Here is a 22,062-nt window from a genome sequence, read left to right on the forward strand (position 1 = left end):
CGCAGCGCGGCTGGGCTCCGTCGGTGGCCGGTGCCGTGCCTGCTCACCAGTGCTGCCTCCTCCCACTGGTCCACGTCGGTTCTTGTGCTCCACGAAACCCTAGCCTGCGGGTAACAATTCATGGAAAACTATCATATTTACATTGACAAAAAATGTGCTAGGTATGCCTTGTTAGCTGCTAGGCTTTTGCTTGCATAGTTGCATCTGTTTAAAATTATGTTACACAGATTTTCATCTTGTTACACATATTTACATTGCATAGTTTGTACTTATTTCAGTTTGTGTGTTGGTGATTCCAGTGCCTTTAAGTGCCAGTAAGGATAAGACCTGTGAATTTATATGATGACTAGCAGTAGTAACATTTGTATATTTAGTAAAAAGTTAATATTTCTATGTCATGTGTTGTGTTAGAATTAAATTAAAAAGAGATCTAGTGAGATTGATATGTGGTTCGTAGTAGAATTGAAAATACAGTTGCATAATCTTGCTGGTTATTTGTTCTTAAGTTATTGCACAACAATTAGCAGTTGTCATCTTTCAGCAACCGAATTGTTCGGATTAGTAGGAGGTGCTAGAGCACAACAATAATCAGTATTCAATTGTTAGGATTAATATGAGCATGCTTGGGATTGATGGCTTTTTTGCTGTTGTTTTTTCCTTCCCCGAGTATGCATGCCTACTTGGCTGCTTCTACTATAATATTTTCAGCATTCAAATATCTTTTGACAGTCTCGTGCTGCGCTGCTCTTCCACAGAATTAAGGACAGCTGAACTTCCTAGCTTGATCTCCTAAACATATGAAGGTCCCCTTCCACATAATTCACTGGGCAGCATGCATTGCTGAAAGGCCGTTCTATGAGGATAGTTTTTTTTAAAATAGTTTAGTAATGATAAGTAATCGGATCCAAAAAATTCAGTTCTGGAAATATTTTCAGAGCAGCATTATTATCGGATAAGAACCTTTCTGTTGCTTCTTTCCCCTGTACTAATGACATCATTTCTCCAATGGCAGGGCTGCAGACAACCAGGTATACTGCGCTTCTTTGTGTTACATTGTCTCTTTGTTCCAAGTGAGTTCCTTCTCTCAGGCTTTTTTGTTACATTGTTTTAGATGGGAAAACTAAGGTGACACATTCAAAAATATTTTGGGGGTGCATCCTGCAGTTGGAGATGCTATGAAACCCCAGTCTCGTGCCGTGCTACTCTCCCCTTCCCTAACTATGCCTTGTGACTTTTTTTGTTTTGTACTACTCTTGAGTGGCTGTGATGAATCAAGTTTCCATTAGAGAACTTCTGCACTTTAGCACCTTATGAGCTCGTACTTGGGATATTTTGTTCTGTTTGCTACTTAACTAGGATGGCTTGTACCAGTACAAGCAACCAGTTCTGTGGCCAGTTCAATTCCCATTAGAGAGAGAGAATTAAATTAAGCTCCAGGTGAAATTAAGTTGCAGTTGTCATGCTGATAATGGGTAAATCTGAGCCATTTCTCGAGTTCTTTTGCTCTTGATAATGGGTAAATTTCTGGAGATGGTCACTGTCTTGTGGTATTTCTTCTGTGAAATTTTGGAAACAATATGAAGCATGTAAGTTGTCTAAAAGGAAGCCCACAGTCCACCAAAATGTTTGTAAGACAACATAGCTCTCAGTACTTGTGTTTCTATTATGCATTATTAAGCAACAAAGATATTTTTGTGCCAATATTAAGACATTTCCCTATATAAAGAAATGCTGTCATTTTTGTAGGTATAATAGGTGCATCAAATGATTTAAACTTCTTATTATGATTTGTGAAGTAATTTCTAAATTTTCTATGAAATGCTGAGCTACGATTATATCGCCAGCCATCATATTTATGATTGTTTCTGATTCCTTAGGGTTTGTTGGGAATGTTAGCTAATGTAAAAGAAGCATAATGCACACATCTCCAAATCAATATTAAAGTTTAAGTTCATCATTGCTAGATTTATGCAGATTCTTGCTTGTGAAACTGGCAATAGATACTAAGCACCTATTGGCACACTCTTTTTTGTCCAATTTCAGTTTTTTCAACCTAGGCCAATGTAACTGCAGTATAAGCAGTATGAATTGCCTGTGTGCCACCTATGAATTGTATAACCTAGGACTATTCCTGGAAATACTATTGCTGTTCAGGCTGACATGCCTTTTAGCGGTCTTACAACATTTGGGACTGCATTTTTATCCAAGTTTGAGTGCTCTCAGATGCGACATCCAGTAAGATTTAATTTTGATGCAAGTGAAAACCTAAAAGGCATGTAATCTGGAAATTGATACCAAACATTTACCTTGAAGCTGCTAGAGCATATCACATTTGTTGACACACCTGGTGTTCTTTCTGGTGAAAAGCAACGCACGCAATGCAGCTATGAGTTCACTGGCGTGACATCATGGTTTGCTGCGAAGTGTGATCTTATTCTTCTTCTGTTTGATCCTCATAAGCTTGACATCAGCGATGAGTTCAAACGTGTCATTGGATCATTACGTGGACATGATGACAAAATACGTGTAGTTTTGAACAAGGCAGATCAAGTAGACACTCAACAGGTAGTATTTGTGGATCTTTTTGTGTCTTAACTCGTGATGGGACATTTTTCTTTGTTTTGCTCTACATATTAATAGTCCTTTTCTCATTGACATGCAGCTTATGAGAGTTTATGGTGCATTGATGTGGTCTCTTGGGAAAGTATTGAATACACCTGAGTCAAAGCTTGACTCGGGTAATACTGGATTTCTCCATTACTTAAACAATAGTATATTTGAATCTTGTTCTGGTATTGACCTTAGATCATTCAAGTGCCTGCAAATCATTCAAGTAACTTCCATGTTTGTTTGTAGATCATTCAATGACAAACCAGTAAATGAATCAGCTGTTGGTCCACTTGGAAAGGAACTATTTGAGAGAGAGCAAGATGATCTCCTTTCTGATCTCAAAGATTTTGTCTCCCCTTTGCTGGTACATACTGTATTCCCATTTTCTGGATACTTTAGGAAACAGAAATGACTACTTTCCTGTGTAATCATTGTAGTATTCATGATGACTGTTCTTACAGGTAGAGATGGAGTGCAAGGTGAAGCAGTTTACAATTGGTTGAACAAGAAGAAATAGTTTGGTTTCTTTTTCGATATCCATATTTGTGAATTCATTGTAGTATTCATGTTGAACGTGTAGATGATCAGATATCATATTTGTGTATATGATATATGTGCTGATAGATCAGACTGATTCTATTTTTGACATAAGTGTTGACTCCATTCATGATGAACTACCGATTTGTGTATTATTTGAATGAAACCTTGTTGGTCATGCACAGAAATCACTGTATGGAAAATATATATTTTAATATGCTGTTGCTACTATTTTAAAATAATTTTTTTTCTGTGTTCAACTCTTTTTTTTCTGTGAGGCTGGCTACACAGAAAATTTTTTTTAATCTGGGCGAAATGAATTTTTCTGTGAGTTCACCTGGACCGACAGAAAAACGTGTTTTTCTGTGCGTTTATTTCTTTTTTCTGTGTGGATTAACACACAGAAAAATTAGTTTTAATCTGGGCGAACGTAATTTTTCTGTGCGTGTAATACCCACAGAAAAATTATTTCTGACGGCGAACCCACAGAAAAATTTGATTTTTCTGTCATTATATTTCTGCGGGTATTTTTCTGAGGGTACACCGTCAGAAAAATATTTTTCTGACGGTATTCGCATTTTTCTGTGGGTTTTTGCACGCACAGAAAAATGCGAGATTCCAGTAGTGACTGTTTGATGTGATGTTTTGTTACTTTAGTCCATTGTTTGCTTGTATGTACTTGTTTGATGCGCATAGAAGGATCGCAGTTCGAGGGATTTGAAGAGCAAGGCTTTGAAGACTTTGAGCTGCAAGAGCAAGTTCAGGAAGGCAAGTAGTGCCCTTGATCACAATTTGATCATATGCAACCTTTACTTTCATGTTCAGTATACATATGGTATGCACTTCAAGTATATAAACATGATGGGTCCTATTTAAGGTGTGTCTAATTTTATCCCTACACCTTGATCAACCTGGGTTTACTTTATTGTTGGGTAGTTCTTGCTTAGTTGCTCTAACTAGGTATGGTGGTATTAATGAACCAATGCTTAAACTTGTTTTATTTATGCTATACATTCCATTAATACAGGATCACCATGCTTAATTGGAACAGGGAGAACCACCCAGGAAAACGGTACAACCATAAGAAATACATGGCTCTAGTCTTGGCTAATTAATTAGAGACTCTAGTTTGATGCGGTCTTACCAAAAGGGCAAGAGGGGCGGCGGCAGATGGGGTATAACCAGGCCCTCAGACTGATCTGCTCTATGGTAGCTTCACAATCTTGAGACAGGTTTATGCTCTGCTACTAATCTGGAAACCTTAGCGGGCTACTTATTATTGGGGAATCTTTGTAAAGGCCTCATAGCGTCCCTATGCAATCACACCTCGGAAGTGTGGTATTGTGTCTGGTCCGCACAGCATGGTTGGGTCTAAAGCTCTTTTGAACTTTTACGCTACTTGTGGGGTAAAGATGTACAGCGTCTACAGAGTATAAAACTGTTATAACAGTCGTGCTCATGGTCAAGAGCGCCCTGGACCCTCACATGATTAATCTATCGGAAATTGAATTAAATTGTTGTTATTTATTGCTGTTATCTTTATTTATTTTCATGCTTAACGTGTGTGGTATAAACTTATACTTAGTAATTGCTAATAAAATTTGACCAACCAATCAAAATGCTAAAATGCTATTAAACCATAGCCTATCCTTGCATAGCCTTACACTACACATTCCCGACGCTTGCTGAGTACCAACCATAAGTGTACTCACCCTTGCTAAAACCGCTAGTAAAGGAATATAATCCCTAACAAGAAATCCAATTTGATTCACCAAGTGCTACCTATATGTATGCCAGGATCAAGTTTCATACATATAGTGACATCATCAGTGAATAACAGTAACATTATCACATAAAGGAATATAAATAAAGACTTACGAGTCTATTAGAGATATACGGCTTAATCATAGAAATGAAGGCTCCAAACTTCATAGGAAATCGACTGGGGGTTGCGTACGCCTAGAACACTCAGTATCATCTTCAGAAAACTTCACACACATTCCTCTTCTGAGCAGCAGTAAGCAAGGGTGAGTACACTTAAGGTTGGTACTCAGCAAGGCCACAAGAAATAACCAGAATAATGATTTAATTTCCATCTTCAAGTTTATTAATCATGTGAGGGTCCAGGCCGCTCTTGACCATGAGCACGGCTGATATATCAGTTTTACACTCTGCAGAGGTTGTACACTTTCACAACAAGTCGCGTAAAAGTTCAAAAGAATTTTGGACCCAACCATGTTGTGCAAAAGTAGGCACTTATCACACTACCGAGGTGTGACTGCATAGGGACACTACGAGGCCTTTACAAAGATTCCCTAATAAGTGGTAACCCGCTAAGGTTTCGGTGTCTGGCATGCATAAACCTCCCAAATGAGCATAGTGTCTTAGCGAAGCCCACTTCCCAAGAGGACCGGGCTATACAACGACTTAATCCCCCCTTTTTCCCTTTCGGTAAAATTACACAAATCTAGAGTCTCTAATTAATTAGCTAAGACTAGAGCCATGAAGTTCTCGTGGTTGCACTGTTTTCCTAGGTGGTTTTGCATGTTCCAATCAATGCATAGTATTCTTGTAAATAAGCATAGATAGAAGGATGCTTAGGAACACTTGACTTTCTCCAAAGAAAAGTTACTCTTACTGCTCTTCACCTCTTGCTCTCTTGAAACACTTAATCTTCAAAGCTTTCGAACAACAATCCTTCTACTCGAAGCAATCAACGGCACAAACATACAAGCATACAAACAAGTATAACTAAGAACAATACACCAAAACAAAAGAAAAGCTTTAAAAGAGCATACTAAATGATATGACTCAATTCTAGGATCACGCGAACGCAGGGAACTAAGGTTGAAAAGGTACAACGATAGAGAGATTTGGATTATAAACGAAAAGACAAGGCTACATGGTTCATTTATTTTAGTTGAGAAAAAACAATGTAAAGATATGAAAAGACAAGGGCTACATGCTTCATTTATTTTAGTTGAAATTAATCAAGTCATATTTACATATGAAATGGCGATGTAAAGCTTAATCCAATTTTATTTTTAAATATTTAAGTACAATTTTAAGCCAATTAAATATTTGACTTTTAAAAGCAGCTTGTAAAAGCATCTAAGCGTATAACTTTATGATTCGGGTTGAACTAACCAGATATAATTAAAAACACATTTATATTCATATTAGTCAAATTAACATTTAATTATGAAAACCCAAGATATAACTTGTGTAGCTTTTATTCATAAAACAAATTAAATAAACATTAATCAATTTAAGTTTAATTTATAAAAAGTCGAGGTATATCTCTAATTAGCTTTTAATTGGAAGAGTTGTTTAAATAAACATTAACCAAATTTACATTAGTTCTGAAAACACGGGGTTGACCTCTAATTAGATTTGAATTAGAAAAGCAAGTATATAAGTACTTAATCATATTAATATTTTGAACAAATTACAAAATAGAGAATATGATCAACATTGCTTCTAATGCGTAATTAAGATGACATGAATCTAACTCAACAAGAACGAGGTTAAACGGAGGTAAAACGTGGAATCTATGAGCTAAACAAGCTTCAGGGGTCTAATCGTGATTAACTGTATACTTCAGGGGCTAGCAGAGAAGAAACTTTAGACTCAATGAATAGTCACTGCGAATAGATGAATCCTCAGGGTTAGATCTGCAAAAGTATAGTGCTAGGATTCGATTGCAAGGATCTATGATTATTCTGGTTTTTTTGCCAATTAGCCAAGACATAGAAGATCTTGGGAGGAATTATAGAGGTCTTTAGGGGTGTGGATGTAAAAGCAAAGGAAGCTTCCATGGCCGATCGACGGAGGTCCTGGCCGTTCCAATCGCCACTGGTACAGGGGCTTGGGGGTTCTGGCGGGTAGCGCAAAGGGAACGGGAAGTGGAGGGGAGCGCGACTATGTGCTCACCAGCGGCGGAGTCGAGTGATAGCGGCCGGAATCAGTGGAGAACGGTGGAGGCAGCGGTCGGCTTGAGCTTCACTAGTCGGTGGTGCTTCGATGACTTGACGGCAACGATGATCGGCGTTAAGGCTTCGGCTTCGCGCAGCGATGCTCCTGGCGGCGAAGAGGTGCAGCGAATCGACGACGGAAGCTAGTGACGGTGCTTGGCTCGGTGCAGCTCCTCGTAGCGGCATGGATGCATAGATGGGCGGGGAAGGGTGGCGGCATGAGTGGTGCAGCAGGGGTTGCAAGGCGAGGGGCTTTGCCATTTATAGGGCCACGGGGCGCGCCCTAGCGTGCTTGGCACGCACATCAAGAGGTGGCGACGGTGCCATGGCCGGCCACGGCTGGGTGGCTCCCGATGGGCTTTGGCGGGCTAGACTGGATTGGGCTGAAGGCTCGGCCCAGTAGGATAGGATAGGTTACATTATTTTTAGAAATAATTTCTCGTGAAAGGAAAAATCTAGATAATTTCATAAACCCACGAAAATTACTCTAAAAATTCAAAAAAAAATCAAGAAAAAAATCCTAAAGATAGTTTGGGACATGAGGAGTCCAAATAAACTACTTGGGGCTCCTCAAAAAGATTGTAGAGCGTGCTAATAAATAGATCTACCTCTAGGAAAATGAGAATAAATTCTAAAAAAAGCTGGAAAATTCTCAAAAGAACCTAATCGCAATTTTTAACGCATTTTAAAACCTTTTGCACTCAAGAAACACGAAGATGCATCAGCATGAATGCAACACACACAACCATTTTATTTAATTTTGAAAAACAACCAATTGTTTTTCCTATACTACATTTCCTGTCAAGAAAATAAAAGTTGGAAAATTTTTAAAATAGCCTTGTGCTCCTCCATATATGGAGCGACCAGGGATGATTGTTACAGGACCGTGAAGTGTGCTTAATGCCATGTACTCTCATCGATGTCCATCTGAGCTTTCCTCCCTAGTGTGCCCTTTCCCTTGAGTCTCCCCTCATGGCGTGATACAGGGACTCCAATCGAACTCAGGTCGTCAATAAAGTCAACACAAGACTCAATGACCTCCTTTGTTCCATATCCCTTTGCGATGCTTCCTTCTGGACGGGCACGATTATGAACATACTTCTTCAGAACTGCCATAGACCTCTCAAAAGGGAACATATTTTGTAGAAATACAGGGGGAACAAAAATCTCTTCAACAAGGTGGACTAGAAGGTGGGTCATGATATTAAAGAAGGAAGGTGGAAAGACAATCTCAAAGCTGACAAGGCATTGCACCACATCCTTCTGCAGCTTTAGTAGATTGTTGGATGGATTGCCTTCAGAGAAATCATGTTGAGGAATGCGCATAGCTTCACGATTGCCATTCTCACATTCTCTGGTAGAATACCCCTCACTACAACAGGCAGCAATTGTGTCATCAGGAAGTGGCAGTCATGGACCTTTAGATTTATGAATTTCTTCTCTTTAATATTTATTATTCCCAATATATTCAAGGAGTATCCCGATGGGACCTTGATACTATTGAAGCACTCAAACATGCTTTCCTTCTCTTCCTTGCTGAGAGTGTAACCGGCAGGATGCAAGTAATGTCCATCATCTCTCTTTTCCGAATGTAGGCCATCTCGTTATTTCATTCGTTTTAGGTCCTGACGTGCTTCAATTGTATCCTTTGCCTTTCGATATGTGCCTAGGAAGCCAAGCACGTTCACGCAAAGATTTTTCGTCGGGGGCATCACATCGATTGCATTACGGACCTCAAGGACTTCTCAATAAGGTAGCTCCTAAAATATAGACATCTTCCAATGGGTGCATGTCCGTCCTCGTCGTTCGGAACAGGTTGGCTACCAGAACCCTTGCCGAATACTACCCTCACATCCTTTATCATAGAAAATACATGTTTACCATTACGATGAACGGGCTTAGTACATTTTTCTTTCTCCCCTTCAAAATGCTTCCCTTTTTTTCTTAACGGGTGCTTAGCAGGAAGAAATCGACGATGACCCGTATACACGACCTTTCGACAGTGTTTCAAATACATGCTACAAGTATCATCTAAACAGTGCATGCAGGCTCGATGATATCCCTTGTTTGTCTGTCCTGACAGATTACCAAGCACGGGCCAATCATTTTCTAGCTCATTATATTTAATTGTTCGTGTAAAATTCACATATTTCCAAATTACAGATGATGAATATTCAACTGGGACTTTTGGAGAAGGAAAGAATACGGGCAATATGTGAAGGTCTCATGGGATTCCTGGTGGACGAGGTGATAAATCCCCAAGGAGAATTTCATTACGATGGACAAAAATTAGACGCACCGAGCAACACCTCGATGGGAAGATCCTAGGAATGACCGGGACAAATTTTTGTATAAATACTATAATTTGATTTGTATAATACGCTAAGAATTGTATATATACTAAGAGTTGTATATATAGTAATTGTATAAACATACTAGTTTGATTCGTTTAAATACTAGTTTGATTTCACTATAAAAAAGTCTCAACTACTAAGGTTAACTAAAGGGGTACATGATGCATGAATTTACAGGCGCCTGCATGCACTTTAGTCCCGGTTGGAGAAACCAACCGGGACTAAAGGGTGTCTTTAGTCACGGTTGAGAGACCTGGCCCGATACTAAATTAAAGAACCCCCCCCCCCCCCCCTCGTCTCGATTGCTTTATCCCGGATGGATTTTTGGGAGATTTGGCCCCTACCAACCGGGACTAAAGACGAGTTTTCTACCAGTGTATGTATTTAAGCATATATAAATGATCTGTAACATCATGATACCGATTAACTCGCGATTAATTTATTTCTGCACCTTTTAGTATAGAATATCATGTCTGTGCTCATCTCGTTCCCTTTGGTAAGCTCAAGAAAGCAATAATATTGATAGTCGGTATGGGTACAACCATCATGGAAGGGTACCTTTAATTGTGTGGAAAACGGGAGGTACGGTGCAATAATCGTCCCTCACATCGAATGATTGGTACATCTAGTATAGTCGGATTAAAACAAATATATACTCGCAGTGGACTTAGAGTCTGGTGGGCCTTGAAACAGTAGAATTACGGTGCATGTGCTGTCAACTTCCGTAGATAAAATCTATAGTGAATTTCTTATAATAAACAAAGATATAACAATCCTCAGAAACTTGATCACAGGACGTGGGCTCCCAAAGTCAACCAATGCTCTCGGTTAACTTCACAAATCTTGTACTAACAAGTTGCAAGAAAATTAAAAGTGGCATAATTATATAAAGGTGCTGATATCATTGTGAATGCTGATGGACGAAATTAAAACAAGCATGGCATTACCACATGCCACTTGGTAGAATACAGCTGGCGCACGAGTGGTGGCATTTGGATCAAACGTAACGTTGTTAGCACCGTGAACCGTTCACAGCCAACTCAAATAGTCAAGTGGAGGCAAAGGTAGAGTCTGGGGCAGCCAATCAAGTTATAGTGGTACAATTAAGTCTACTAGTACAGAAACGGGCTTTACTCCCGGTTGGGAAACCCTTTCAGTCCCGGTTTCCCAACCGGGAGCACGAATCCGGGACTAAAGGGCCCCTCCTTTAGTCCCGGCTTCTCGCCCGGGACTAAAGGTGGTTGGTAAGACCAACCGGGACTAAAGAGGCTTCCCAGTCTGGCCATGTAGGGTGGCCCTTTAGTCCCGGTTGGTATTACCAATCGGGACTAAAGGTTTCCTTTTTTTTCTTTTTTTTGTTTCTATTTTCAATTGATGATTCGTTTTGGTTTTCGAATAGGTTTTGGAATACGCATTCTACGTTGCTAGTAATATACGTATTCTACACGTTTATAATGTTCGAACATTTTGTACAAACTAAAGTATGAAACTAACGTATATATTACATGCATATACATATATTGTACGTTATTTTATGTACATATAATATTTATATATATATATATTATAAATAAAGCTTGCATTGTATATTCTATCATGTCCTTGGGATAACCAATTCACTCCATCTGGTTTGGCTTCCATGTTTCGTTGACGTCATTGTAGAACTCGCCGGCGGGGTTGAGGACCTGGTCATTAAGAAATCCTGCTATGGTCTCTTGAATTGCTTTCAGTTGGTCACGTCGTATGACTTTTTCCTTCAACCATAGAGTCTTCAATAAAAGTTAAAGGAAAAGTATTCATATATATATATATATATATATATATATATATATATATATATATATATATATATATATATATATATATATATATATATATATATGTGTGTGTGTGTGTGTGTGTGTGTGTTGGTCACGTGATTACTTATATATATGACCAACAAAAGAAATTGTGAATATATGAATATATTTATATAACGTACTTTGAAGATCTCTTCAGGAGTTCTTTTTGCGTACGCCATGATGAACTCGCAAATATAGTATCCGCAGTAGTTGTTCCCCTGTTCTTGACTCAGAACCCACTTTTACCAGAAAAAAGATCCGGTGAATTGAAAGCATGCATGGTGTTAATTGAATTAAATATATATATAAATGTAACTAGTACTTACTTTGTGTGCGATTACATCTAGTGGCGCTTTGCAATGTTTCATGTGGTGTTCCTCAATGAAACTTTTCCAAACACTACGCCCAATAAAATAAAAAATTAATTTGACCTTTAATAATTGTTGCAGTGAAGAGATCGGGGTATATATAGTTGCTAGAGAGACCAAATTACCCTTGGATAATATCTATCATGTCTTGGTACTCTGTTTGCTCTTTTCTGAATGAGTCTAAGATGCTCAAACGACTATTGGTCATATCGATAACCATCAATATCCAGTGATTGCTACATATGTTTTTATACACAAATATGATCGACATTAACTAGAGTCAACATATATATATATATATATATATATATGGGAGATAGCTTAGCTAGTAAGCAAATAATTGAACAAATGTCCATATGATCGACATTAATTATTTAACACTCACTTGAAGTTGTAGGGGAAGAGTATGTTCTTGTTTTGTTGGTTCACTAAGAACCTCATGAGATTTTTCTCGAGTTCATCTTTCCATTGAGGCGGGGGGTTAGGGTATTTGAATATGACATTTGGATCAATGAAACCAACATCATTATCATTTCTCTTTCTGAGTTCTGTCATCTCATGTCTGCGTATATAAAAATATAGTGTGAGGATATATAATTTATATATATACATGTAGCTTTAATAGTAGAAAATAATCACACTTACAGACAATAGCAGCTAATGAGACTTTTGTCGAGAGAGTCCAGGTGGCATAGTTGGTGTAATTCTACAAACTCGACATATATAACGTCATCGCCACGGAAGTAATGTTGGTTTCTAACTCTGATAGGAACAAAGGCCTCTTCCCGTTCACACGCCGCCATGTACCACTGGTTTAGCAGGTACATTTGCGTACCCAGTTCACCTAAGGCCTCAGGGTTGTATAGACTCTTTCCATGTTCAAATTTCTTTCAAGGATCCACTTTCAGAGCAGATGGTCCTTCAGCGAGCACTTGGGCAAGGTCCAAACCAGTTTCCTCGTAAAATCGAGCCAGCTCCTCAAAATCGACATCTAAGTCTAAGTTCGAACCATATTCATTATGAACGACAAGAGGGGGGACTGATTGTTGCGATTGTTGTCCGAGTTGTGCAACACTTTTCCCTGGTCTAGTCTTTTTCTGCGTCACCTCAAATGACTTGTTGAGAGAGCGGTCGTAGTCCGATTTTGGCAGGGTCTTTTGAGATTCCCGCTTTTTCTAGTCCACCTTCTTTCTTAGAAGATCTGGAGGTAGGTAGAAGTACGGTTTCTCCGAGTTCTCCCTCGCTTTTCGTTGCTTTTTCACTTTTTCGAAGAAACTGTCCACTTCTTTTTGTACTGCAGCATTTAATTCTTTTTCACTTTTCTCGTAAGATAGTTTTTGGGGAATAACTGGATTAGATGTGGCTTTCTTCTTTGCCAGCTGGTGGGCCAACGGCTTCGTTTGTAGGGTGGACCTCTTAGGAGCTGGCTTCTTCTTAGTCATCAAGGGAGGTGGGGAAGGCATTGGAGACCTCCTTGGAGGTGGCGGCGGTGGCGGCGTTGCCACCTGATTTCCCAGAGCACTATGATGATCTGGAGATTGGATAATTGGACTTAGGTTGGCGGAGACCCTGCTGTGTGAGTACAAAAAAGAATAATTAGATATAAGAAATTGTTATTTTTAATCATGCATGTCAATAGAAAATTAGTGAAAATTTTTTTGTTCACTTTTGTCCGCACCTATTGTCTGGCAATTGAGGAAGCGGCGGTGGACTAGAGACCCCGAGGAATAATGATGTAGCGCTTTCGCCATAGTATGAATGTCTTCTCTGCTTCTCCTAGAGTCTTCTCCCCATCACCTCCTGGAATGTCAAGAGCCAAATCACTAAAACCTTTGTTAACTCTATTCACTAAGACGTTAACATATCTAGGTGGTATTATTGCCCCATAGATTCTTGGTGTCTTGGTAGGATCTGGAGGAGAAAAAACACCGAGAGCCACCATGATTGTGGCATTCTCTTTTGGAATATATAGCTCACATGATGTAAACGGTGCAGTGATGTCATCCACAGGGAAACATAGCATTGTGTCATCTTGATTTGGCAACTCCGTGGAAGCGCAGATGCTTTTCAACTGATCAGGGGGGCTAATATTAATGTTGATTCCTACATCTGATGCCTGCCTTTGGGCACTCATTGCTATTTGCACTTGCTTTATGATTTCGTCTTGCATTCTAGCTTGCATGTTTTTTTCGCGCTCTTGTGCTTGAAGCAACGCCTCCAATGACTCACAAACATATTCCTCCAACCTATTGATCCGCGCTGCTTCCTCATCCTTCCTTCTCTGCCGGCTTCTGTAGGTATCTCTGTAGTTAGGGAAACCATGCTCCCAAGAAATGTTCCGTCCTAAACCTCTTGTTTGGCCACTGTGTTCAGCAGTCCCGATGGCATACGTTAGTTCATCCTTCTCTCTATTGGGCCTGAACGCACCAATAGCTTTAGCTTGTAGAGCATAAGATAATCTTTGTGTTGCTCTTTCGAGTTTTGGGCAATGAACCAGCTCCCGGTCTCTAGGTCCAGTCTTCCCCCATGGGCGTTAGGTTCTTCTTGACGTATTTTATGTATAGGGATTTCTTCCAAGTCTGGAATTGTGTGGCCATCTTCTTCATAGCCCACTTTCGAACTAGCTCCTTCAATTCATCATCGTTGATTTCATCATAATCATCCGCTTGCAATGTGAAATGTTGAAGGATATCATCCCAAATTAAATTCTTATCAAGATCTGAGACAAAACTAACATGAGGCTCGTTGATCTTTTGCTTCCATTCACGGGCACTGATCGGAAGTCTATCCCTTACAAGGTACCCACAGTGTGGCACGAATTTCCTTGCATGTGGACCAAGTGGTTCGCCTATCTCGATATTGAATTCTGATATTATGTAGCGCCCCTCCAATGGCTTTTTCGGGCCTCGAATATTTTTGCTTTTCGTCATTGTGGTCATCAAACCAGAGGGCTACATATAAAAAAATAATAAATAAATATCATGTGTACACGTAATAGATGATAGATATTCAAATATATATATACAATATTCAAATATATATATAAATATATATACCTCGCCAGTATTTTCTTGCACAATATTTTCTTGGTTTTCTTCAAGCGCCAGGTATTGACTCCCGTCATCTACATCTTGCTGGTCACCATCGGCAAATTGAGTGCCGGTGTTGATAATATTCATCATTTCTTCATCCATGTTGTCTCTCGGGGCAGCCATCTAGCTTTTACTCCACTAGATATATCTATAAAAAATAAAACATGTTTCAATAAATAACCATCCGTACTAGTTGACCTTGCTTACGTGATCATCTCGGCGAGTATTTCTCCACCGGACGGCACCGTACTTGGCCAAGGAAGAGCTCCGATTCTACGAGGAAGGGAACACGGTCTTCCACGACCGTTGCCGCTCTCCCTCATAGAATCAAAGCTCCTCCTTAACGTCCATTACCGCTCGGCAGAGAACATGCTCGCCAAGCTGATCACGGTCCGCAAGTTCAACTAGTACAGATTTTCTACAATTTTCTAACTATTTTCTAAGTTTTTCATTTCATAAAAAGTTAAAATAAAAATGTTTAGTCGCGGAGTCCATAGAAACGACCATATTTTGACCTAGCAACGCATTGTCAATTGTCATTGCGTTGCATTGCACCCTGGACCGCAGCAACGCAACGAAAACTGTCAGGCCGGCTGTTCGGGCTCCGATTCTATGAACGAAGTGCACAAGACAGCAACGCAACCGCAAAACCATGACCGGCAGAGCTGAACGACGACTGACTGCAGCCGCGTGGAGTAGGCAGCATGAGTTCTCCGCCGTCGCAATGAAAACTGTCAGGCCAGCTGTTTGGGCACCGATTATACGAACGAAGTGCACAAGACAGCAACGCAACCGCAAAACCATGACCGACAGAGCTGAACAACGACTGATCGTAGCCGCGTGGAGTCGGCAGCACGAGTTCTCCACCGTCCCGCACGTCGCGTTTTACAGAAACTCAAACACGCTCAAACATACAATGCAACTGACAGGCACATACAAGAGAAACTAATTACAAGCTAGGCTCGGCCACGCTCCGGTGAGGCAGCGCGTGCGGGGAAGGCTCGAGCGAGCTCTGGTGAGGTAGCGCGGGGAAGGCTCGGCCGCCCTCTGGTGAGGCAGCGCGCGCGGGGAAGGCTCAGGTGAGCTCCGGTGAGGCAGTGCGGTCTCTGGCTCGGCTCGCTCTGGTGAGCACGAGCGAGGTGGGGGCCGGGGACGAGGACGACGCACGCTCCAGCGAGGACGAGCGATGCACGCTGGCCAGCCAGAGAAGAAGCGCGCTGGCCGACCGAAGAATAGGCGCGCTGACGAGGCGAGGCTATGGTGGTAGCCTAGGAGCGGCGGCACTGCTGGATCGATCTGGTGGAGAAGATGAGGCGACGGCGTGGCAGAGACAGAGAGGAAGAGAACTAGGGCGTGGTTTATAAAGAGATACCTTTAGTCCCGATTGGATCTACCAACTGGGACTAAAGACTCTTTAGTCCCGGGCTATTATTAGAACCGAGACTAAAGGTCTGAGCTTTAGTCCCGGGTGTACCCATGACCCAGGAGTAAAGGGCATTTGGGCGGGCCACGAAAACTGCAGCTCTACCTTTAGTCCCGGGTGGTTGATCCACCCGGGAGTAAAGGGGATATGTCCCAGCTAGTGGATACACCCGGGACTAAAGCTCCACCTTTAGTCACGGGTGGTTGATCCAACCGGGAGTAAAGGGGAGCTGCAGTTGGCTTTCTCCAATTACCATAAGTTTTTTCCTTTTTTATATATTTCTTTTATATAAATTTGTAGAGAGTTATTAATGGCCTAATAAATAAAATATTATCCAAAAAAATTATAAAAAAAAATTCTTGGACTTGGTTTTGTATTATTATACGCAACAAAAATTTGTAAACTAAACTCTTTTGTTTTACTGTATAAATATTTGACATAGTGTAAATAATAATTACAATTTACACCATGCAAAAATATACTACTTAATTAAAATCATTAAAACTATTGTTTTTCGATAGGAAATTAGTTTTCACATCTTATTAACGTTCATCATTTGGTTTTTCATCACACGTTCTCCACAGGAAATCCACCGTCTAGCAGAAAATTCATTTAAACCGTAGAAAATATGAAAACACGACAATAAAATCTGAAGTCACAATTATTACATAATAGGTCTAATACATCACTATATATATCAAGCAGGCACAGCAGTGAACTTCTTCTTAACATATATCCCTTGGTTATGATCGCGCCATAACCATGGAGTGTCCTCATCATTTAGCTGGATGCTTGGGTCTTTGTTCACTGTGAAGGGTGGAATTCGGTCATCCTTTTCATAATCTTTTGATATGTCTGACTTGTCTTCAATTCCGACGATGTTTCATTTCCCTGAAAGAACTAGGTGGCGCTTTGGCTCATTGATTGGGTCGTTGTTGTTTTTCCCTCTCTTCGGTTTTGTAGCCATGTCCTTGACATAGAACACCTGATTCACATCCTTGGCAAGGACAAACGGTTTGTCTTTGTACCCAATATTGTTGAGGTCCACGGTTGTCATTCCATACTGGTTGTCGATTGCTACCCCGCCTCCAGTCGCCTTTACCCATTGGAACTTGAACAAAGGTACCTTAAAAGTAGGTGCATAGTTTAGTTCCCATATCTCCTCTATACAGTCATAATATGTTTGCTTATTTCCATTAGGGTCGGTGGCATCTATGCGGACACCGCTATTTTGGTTGGTGCTCCTTTTATCTTGGGCTACTATGTAAAATGTATTCCCAATTATCTCGTACCCTTTGTATGTGAGGATATGTCACGATGACTGCCTAGCCGACAAATAAAGTTGCTCATCAATACTCTCATCACCCTGACATTCTTTTCGCAACTAGTCGCTGAAAGTTTCCATGTGTTGACGCGTAATCCAAGCTTCAGACTTCCCTTGAAACTAGGATCGGAGCAACTCTTTATGTGTCTCGATATACGGATCCACCAAAGAGGAGTTTTGCAGAACTGTGTAGTGTGCTTTATTAAAATAATTGTCCTACATACCAATATATGGTTTCTTCCCTAGTGTCCCCTTTCCACTTAGTCTCCCATCGTGTCACGGTTCAGGAACACCAATCTGGTCAAGGTCGGGAATAAAGTCAACACAAAACTCAATGACCTCCTCTGTTCCATAGCCCTTAGCGATGCTTCCTTCTGGTCGAGCATGGTTGTGAACATATTTCTTTAGGACTCCCATGAACCTCTCAAAGGGGAACATGTTGTGCAGGAACACAGGACCAAGAATGCTAATCTCCTTGACTAGATGAACTAGGAGGTGTGTCATGATATTAAAGAAGGAAGGAGGGAACACCAACTCAAAGCTGACAAGACATTGAACCACATCATTCTGTAGTTTAGCTAGATCCATTGGATCGATTGCCTTCTGAGAAATTGCATTTAGGAATGCACATAGCTTCACGGTGGCTAGACGTACATTTGGAGGTAGAATTCCTCTTAATGCAATGGGAAGCAATTGTGTCATGAGCACGTAGCAGTCATGGGACTTTAAGTTTAGGAATTTCTTCTCTGGCACATTTATTATACCCTTTATATTTGAGGAGAATCTAGATGGTACCTTGATGCTTGCTAGGCATTCAAACATGTTTTCCTTCTCTTCTTTGCTAAGAGTGTAGCTGGCAGGACTTAAGTAATGGCGTCCATCATCTGTCTTCTCTGGATGCAGGTTGTCTCGTTCTTTCAAACACCGCAGGTCCTGTCGTGCTTCAAGTGTGTCCTTAGGCTTCCCATACACACCCATGAAGCCTAGCAGGTTCACACAAAGATTCTTCGTCAGGTGCATCACGTCGATCGCGCTACGGACCACTAGGACTTGCCAATAGGGTAGCTCCCAAAATATGGACTTCTTCTTCCACATGGGTGCGTGACCGTCGACGTCGTTCGGAACAGGTTCGCTGCCATGTGCCTTTCCAAATACTACTTTCACATCCTTGACCATATTGAGTACATCCTCACCAGTTCAGTTGCCCGGCTTGGTCTGGTGGTCTGCCTTACCTTTAAAATGCTTGTATTTCTTTCTTAGGGGGTGATTCGCAGGAAGAAATCGACGATGGCCAAGGTACATGACCTTTCAACATTTTTTCATGAATATACCTTTAATGTCATCGAAACAGTGCGTGCACGCATTATATCCCTTGTTTGATTGTCCTGAAAGATTACTTAGAGCAGGCCAATCATTGATTGTTACAAACAACAATGCTCGCAGGTCAAAGTGCTCCTATTTGTGCTTATCCCACACACATACACCTAGTCTGTTCCACAAAAGTAGAAGTTCTTCAACTAGTGGCCTCATGTACACATCGATATCGTTGCCAGGTTGCCTTGGGCCTTGGATGAGCACCGACATCATAATAAAGTTACGCTTCATGCATAACCAGGGAGGAAGGTTGTAGATACATAGAGTAGCAGGCCAAGTGCTATGACTACTACTCTGCTCACCGAAAGGATTCATACCATCCGTACTTAAAGCAAACCTTAAGTTTCTTGCGTCATTTGCAAACTCTGAGAATTCTCTATCGATTGCTTTCCACTAGGACCCATCAGCAGGGTGTCTCAACATATTGTCTACCTTACGGTCTTCTTTGTGCCATCGCAACAACTTTGCATGGTCTTTGTTTCTGAACAGACGTTTCAAGCGTGGTATTATAGGAGCATACCACATAATCTTGGCAGGGATTTTCTTCGTGGGACTTTCGCCCTCAACATCACCAGGGTCATCTCGCCTGATCTTATACCGCGATGCATGATATACCAGGCTTGCATCTAACTTCTCGTACTCATCGCCATGGTAGAGGATGCAGTCATTAGGACATGCATGTATCTTTTGGATTTCTAATCCCAAAGGGCAGCTGTTTTGCTTCGTACGTAGTGGCGGGCAATTCGTTATCCTTCGGAAGCATCTTCTTTTGGATTTTCAGTAACTCTCCAAATCCCTTGTTAGATACACCATTCTTTGCCTTCCATTGTAGCAATTCCAGTGTGGTACCCAACTTTTTCTGCCCCATATCACAAGTTGGGTATAGCAATTTCTTGTGATCCTCAAGCATGCGCTCGAAATTGATCTTCTCCTTTTCACTTTCGCATTCTCTTTGTGCGTCATGAATGGCCTGACCAAGATCATCAGCAGGCTCATCTTCTGCCCCTACCTCTTCTTCAGCTTCCCCCATTGCAGTATCATTGAAGGCCCCATATTCAGTAATAATGTCATCATCGTCCCATTGTTCTTCTTCACCTTCTTCCATTACAACCCTGGTTTCTCCGTGCTTCGTCCAACAAATATAGTTTGACATGAAACCCGACTTCAACAAGTGTGAATGAAGACTCCTTGAGCTAGCATATTCCTTCAAATTCATACATTTGGCACATGGGCAGCACATGAAACCATCGTGTTTGTTTGCCTCGGCTACACGTAAGAAAGAATGCATGCCCTCAATGAACTCTTGGGAGCGGCGATCAACATTGTACATCCAATACCGTCTCATCTGCATTACATGACATACATACCATATTAAAACCTAGAACATAATTAGTTAATTATACGACATGCATGCCACCACACAAGATATTAATTTATGAAAGTCTCGCTACAATGTAGACAATCCCAACTATCACTAAAAAAACTAAAGCTATGCACTTCAACAGCATAAAAATTCGCAACCAATCCCAACTAAAACAGACAAATCATGCATTTGTTCAACATCTATGAGCTTCTTCCGCAGGATCACTGCCTCATCAGCCGCCGTAACCACCTGTGCAAGAGAGTTTTGCACGTGTTCAACATACTCTTCCTCCCAGTACCAGCCTGAACATCCAGTGCCATCCCACTGAAATTAAAACAAAAAATTAGAACTTTAATCACAATCATTATGAAAATAAGTATAAATTAACCATAATCATCAAATGCGATAAAATAACTCATATTGCGATCCGGACACTTGTAGAAGATACGGCCCTTGTTGGGACACTCCTTCCTCACCCGGTACTCCATCACAATCTTCTCCTCACACTTGCCGCATGCAATGAGAGGGAGGTCCAGCCTCAGTCGCTTTGTAACTCGATGAGAGGCTGAGGACCCGGAAGCAGTTGTCATCTACTCTCTATACTCATTTTTAATATAATATAAATTTCTTATTTTATAAACAAATAAAATTAAAAAAACTCTAAAATTCTCTATATCTCTAAAGCATGAAGTGGGCTATGCATGCTAGAAATGAAAGCTCAATAGTAGTTTTGAATAACTACTTTAACCTTCCTTTATCCAAATATGCAAACTTTAAAATGATTTTGAGCTTAAATGGCTTACAAATAAAAAAATCTATCATAAAAAAACCACATATATCTAGTCCACAAAATGAAATAAGCTACTGATGAAACATAAGAGTATAAAGTTGGTAACCTTTAGAACCAAAGAATCGATGGAGGCATGAAAGAAATCTTGTGATCACCAGTGATGAGCAAGAAGAGAGGCCGGCGATGAAGCAAGAACACTGAGCTCGAAGTGGCTCAGGCTCGGGGAGGAACAAGGGGTATATAGGAGGGGGCCTTTAGTCCCGGTTGTAGACAGAAACCGGGACTAAATGTCCCTTTCTAGTCCCGGACGGAGCCTCCAGCCGGGAGTAGACTTTTACTCCCGGTGGAGGTACAAACCGGGAGTAAAAGTGAACCTTTAGTCCCGGTTGGTAGCTCCAACCGGGACTAAAGGTCCCCTGTAGCAAAAGTCTGCCGCAGTAGCTATTGGGCAGGGACCTTTAGTCCCGATTGAAGCTACAAACCGGGACTAAAGACCTCTCTTGTCCCGGGCGCGAAAAATACCGAGACTAAAGCCAAATTTCGAGGTGAGACTAAAGCCAAATTTCGAGGCGCGAGAAGCCGGGACTAAAGGAGGGGCTCTTTAGTCCCGAATTCGTGCTCCCGGTTAGGAAACCGGGACTGAAGGGGTTTCCCAACCGGGAGTAAAGCCCGTTTCTGTACTAGTGGATATTCCTTACAGGAAGGAAAGTGTCCGTCCATCCACTTAGTTCAACTCAGCCTTTTGGTTATCCAAGTCTCTATCTATAGATGCATATCAGGCGAGGCTGACGAGGCAAGAAGAAACCCCAAATCGAACGCAAGGAATAGATCCTGAGATTGCAATCCGTTTCCGAAAGAAAAAAAAAAGTCATCCTAAGTTGCAGATCAACACTACACTTGAGGATCAGAGTCGTCCCTCCCATTTGCTTTCTGAAGCTGAACTAGATGTCTAGATTTATTATTATGCATTAGTTACCCAGAAGAGCAGTGTTAGTGTTACCTGCATGCGCTG

The sequence above is a fragment of the Miscanthus floridulus genome, chromosome 9, assembly GCF_019320115.1.
Source record: "Miscanthus floridulus cultivar M001 chromosome 9, ASM1932011v1, whole genome shotgun sequence".
NCBI lineage: Eukaryota > Viridiplantae > Streptophyta > Magnoliopsida > Poales > Poaceae > Miscanthus > Miscanthus floridulus.